The sequence below is a fragment of the Miniopterus natalensis genome, chromosome 1 (assembly GCF_054644295.1).
Source record: "Miniopterus natalensis isolate mMinNat1 chromosome 1, mMinNat1.hap1, whole genome shotgun sequence".
Taxonomy (NCBI): Eukaryota; Metazoa; Chordata; class Mammalia; order Chiroptera; family Miniopteridae; genus Miniopterus; species Miniopterus natalensis.
In genome coordinates this window covers 97677819-97682544 of record NC_142081.1, presented here as the reverse complement: position 1 = coordinate 97682544, position 4726 = coordinate 97677819, and the positions used below count along the sequence as shown (strand labels likewise).

General features: G+C 44.9%; 1 pseudogene; it reads right to left on the bottom strand.

Moving 5' to 3' along the window:
* Positions 1–2634: 2634 nt before the first annotated feature.
* On the bottom strand, positions 2635–3511 carry LOC107535202 (small ribosomal subunit protein uS2 pseudogene; annotated as a pseudogene).
* Positions 3512–4726: the final 1215 nt, after the last annotated feature.

Here is a 4726-nt window from a genome sequence, read left to right as displayed (position 1 = left end):
GGTAAGAGACATTGCTCTGGGAGGAAACTTTAACTGTATACTGTTGTCCATTCCATGTAAATGCATATGTTTTCTATCTCTTTTTTTTTCTTTTCTGATTGGGATAGAAATTAACACAGTTTTCAAATCAATGGTTGTATAGTACACACTTTAGGCCAAAGTAACATCTCCAGCCAGTTACCACATCTGGCACAACAGACATAATCAAGACTATATTACCTGGTTGAGCTCATGGTAGTCTGCAGTCACCTTCCAGGATCATGTGGGCTCTGCAGAGGTGAGAATGGCTAATTAAACAGGGTTATGATGGAAACTGCCATCCTGCATCCTTTAGATCCTTAAGGATGAAACTTATCTCTGTTACCCCCACTCACAGCACTTTTCTATGCTGACACGCAGGGGTAAGCCAATTCCAATTATACACTCGGATTGGGAAATGACCATTGAGTGGGTCCAAGCACCCAGTGACCCAAAATAAGCTAAACCTAAGACAGGATTCCAATTATTACCTGCCCCCATTTGCCTCTCCAGCTTCAACTGCAGATGTGGGGGCAGATGACACTTCAAGTCTCCAGTATCAATGTCAACATAGACCCTATGTGCAACAGATCTTGATATGTCCAGGTATTCCCTTTTTCCCAGTGCAGTTATCCAAGTAAATGGCCAGAGATTTCTTTGGGAAAGGACTGGGGAAATCATTGCCATGTGTGTTTTTTTAATTTGTCTTTATTGTTGAAAGTATTACAGATGCCCTACTTTTTCCCCATTTAACCCCTCCACCCTGCTCCCTCTCCAGGCCTTCACCATACTATTGTCTGTGTCCATGACTTGTGCATATATGCATATAAGTTCTTTGGTTAATCTCTCCTTACCCCTCACCCCCCCATCCTTCCCTCTGAGATTCTTCAGTCTGTTCCACATTACCATGTATTTTTGCTGTAGTGTTGAGTGTTCCTCCACCTAAGGACCTGGCCACCTCTTCAGTCATGGAATTCCAGATCTAAAAACTGGCTCAAGTCTAGATACTGGGTAAGGGATTGTGACTTTTTATTGGGGCTACTACCTTCAGTCTTCTAGTCACATATCTTGAATTTCTTCTGCTGGTACAAGCTAAGTGGTACCCTTGACAATTGTCTATTTTGCCACTAGAGATGCTTTGCTCTATTAACCATCTCCATAACTTTCTGTGGGCCAGGTCCTCCTGGCTGCCACTCCAACCTCACTATCAAGATAATTGTCATTCCCTAGCTTCTGGAAGTTAAGCAGTGCCACCTGGCCTATATCATTTCAGGTCCTAGTTGTCTCCATTACTGTCAGTGAGCCAAGTTCTGTAACAGTCTGTTTTACCGTCAGCCTTGGTCTACAGAGGACAGCTACCACTTAATTCTTTAGAGATTCTGTGTACCTCTCACCAGCAAATTCTTTATGGCCTTGGTAAATAGTGTGTCTTCTGGGCTTCTCCATAACATACTTATCTGACAGATCTTCTGGTTATCCATAGTCCATTCCAGCGTATCCACTTACTTGAGTCTTTCCATCCCACTTTCACCATCAGCCATAGCAATTCTAGCATTTAAGCTTGCTTCAGCATGGGTCATTGCTTTTTCCATGCTTCTAGGAGCCATCCTAGTGGTGAGTTCACACCATCTCTCCTTGTGCTTGCTTGGATATTGAATTCTGTAACTCGAGAGATCCTAACTCTTCCCTTTCTTTTATTTTTTATTTTTATTATTTTGTTGTTATTGTTGTTAATCCTCACTTGAGGATATTTTTTCCATTGCTTTTTCAGAAAGAGTGGAAGAGAAGGAGAGAAGGAGGAGAGGGAGAGAACCATAGATGAGAAAGAGACACATCGACAGTTGCCTCCCACAAGTGTCCTGACCAGGGGCAAGGAGTGAACCCATAACCAGGTGCGTGTCCTTGACTGGGAATCAAACCCAAGACCCTTCGGTGAGCAGGCCAATGCTCTAACCACTGAGCACATTGGCCAGGGCTAGACTCTTCCCTTTCCAATTTTATATTCTTTCTCCCTTCATAAAGCACCCTTAGAATTCAGTTCCATGTGTGTCATCTCTGGCTCCTGCCAGTACATTCTGGTTAAGCCTTGCCACTCCTATGGCATATAGTTCCTTTTTCTCCCTTACCAAGCCCAGCACTAACCTAGGGTTATGCTGCAGCTAATCTAGTATAGGCCTAGCAGCTAGGAGGGAAGGTGGGGTAGCTGTTGCTTTGTGAGGTAGAGGCATCTGCATTGTCTTCCAGAAGATAGGGTGTTCTGGCTCTTACTAGGGAGTTGTGGGCAACTTCAGCAGACTCAGAGATTCAGAGGAATTTGTGGCATCAAAATTTTCAGGCATCCACCCTGATATATCCATTCCATGCGTCAGGGTCCCAGGTTTTTTCAACCAGAACCCTAACTTTAACATAAGAGATCTATCTGCCTTATTTGGCACTGGCCTGTCTTTGAAGTCTGTCCCTCAGACGATTAAGTCCTTGGCTTCTCCATCCTCTCACTGCAGGAGATGTGGGTTTCCTGTGTGAACCAAAAGGCCCTCTGATTTTTTTTTCTTTTAGAAACTATTTAATTTCTGCCAGGCTTATTTCCATTCTGTTAAGTGTCTATGGAAGGACAGCTTAAGACCAAGCAGTGGTGGTTCCTTACCACTCAGTGGCCTGAACACTGAGGGCTGCAGACCAGTCTTCAGTGGCAGGCTGAGCGCTCCAGGCTTCAGTCAGGAATTGCTGGACAGGCACAGAGGGCACCGGCGCCTTCAGACCAATCTGCATCTCAGGCTGAGCAGCAGTGACCTTGGGAGCCAGAGCAGTCCATTCACCCTAAACTTCCTCCTTGCTCACAGCCTTTTCAGCAGCGGTCTGCTCTTTCTTTTCAATCTCTTCAGTGTCTCTATAGAAGTAAAGATCAGGCATGACTTCCCATGGGTGTTCATGGGAGATGGTGCCACGCATGCACAGTACTTCCTGGGCCAACATCCACCACCTCAGACCTACTGAGTGAGCCCCGTTGTTGTTGCAGAAGATGGCAATGTCCACACTGTGCAGAGGAGAGTCTGTGTTATACAAAGCAATGGTAAGCAGGTAAACATAAGATGCCTCTGTGAGAGGCTGGTGGTCAGCCCTGGGATCAGTAACTATTGAAGTCTTGTCTCCCAGAAGGCTGCCTGGATCTGGTTAGTAAAGGTTCCAGGAGTGAAGCAGCCGGCAACAGGAGTGGCTCCAGCAGCAGCCGCAAACTTCAGCACAGCTCACTGGCTGATAATGACACTGACATCATGGGGTTTTCAATGGCACGAGCTGCCAGCAGAAGCTTCTCCCAGGTTCTCTTCAGATTTATGATGCAGATGGCATCACTTTTCCTTTTGTAGATGTACTGTTCCATTTGGAAGTCAAGGCTCATACCACCTGAGTGGGTTCCTGCTGCACGAAATTTGAGGACATCCTTCTCCTTTATTCGCAGGGCATCAAGGGCTCCAGACACTGTGAAAGTTTCCATTAAGTTATGTGGGAACCGAGAACAATGCTATATGGGCCCCTCCCTGGGTAGCATAGAAAAGGTGGCCCTCTGATTTTCACACCTGGTTTTCAATTGTCTGTTACTGGCCCTAAGTTGTTAATTATCTTATAGCACATCCACGGAGCTTGGCAATAGCCACCCAGTTCCATCATCCTTATAGCTACTATTCCCCCCATATACCCCAAGTATCTGATACATTGTGCTTTCTATCTAGAACATTCCATTCTATTGCTCTACTCTCCCAATTCACCATTGGTTGTCTGGCTTCCACCTTCCTCCAGTAATGGAATCCTCATTGTCAGATGGGTAGTGATCCAGCTCCAAAAACCCCATCTTATCATCTGCTTTCTCATTTACTCTGGTATGAACTATCTAGTTCAGGTTTTCATGAAAGAGATTGAGTTTAAAATGCAAAACAATTATTAAAGACCCACGCCTGTGAAAAGAGGGAGCAAAAGCAGGATTGGGCTTTTCTCCGGCAGTGGGATGGTGAAGAAGTCAATCTGTAACAAAAACTCAACAAAGGTTCGGGGCAATCAGCAGGTCACTCTGGAGTGGGAAGTTCCATCAGAGTTGTCCAGCATCAAGTCTAAATGGCTGGACCTTACATCTCTACTTTGTTCAGTCACCAGATTCAGGCTGTCCTAGGAAGGACATGACCTCAGGCAAGATGGCCTTCTGAAGATTCTGAAGGAGCTGACAGCTGGAGACTGCTGACCACTCTCCCTGCAGCTGGGCAGCAGCCACCCTGAGTCTCACAGTAACATGGAAGTACATAAATCTTGAGTGTATAGTTTGGTGCACTCACCCAGGTAACCATTCCCCAGCTCAAGAAATAGACATTACCAGCAGCACCACAGAAGCCCCATTTACCCTTTTCTCAGTCAGTGTATCTCCCCAAAGGTAACTATCCTTTTTTTTTAAATCACCATACACTCATTTACCTGCTTTAAAAATTTTTTAACTGTGGTCAAATACACATAACATAATATTTACCATCTTAGCCATTTTAGTACACAGTTCGATAGTGTTAAGTACATTCACATTGCTGCACAACCAATTTCCAGAACTCTTTTCATTTTGCAAAAGTGATCCACTATACTCTTTAAACAACTCTGCATTCCTTCCTCCCCCCAGCCCCTGGTAGCCACCATTCTACCTTGTCTCTATGAATGTGAATAATCTAGATACTTC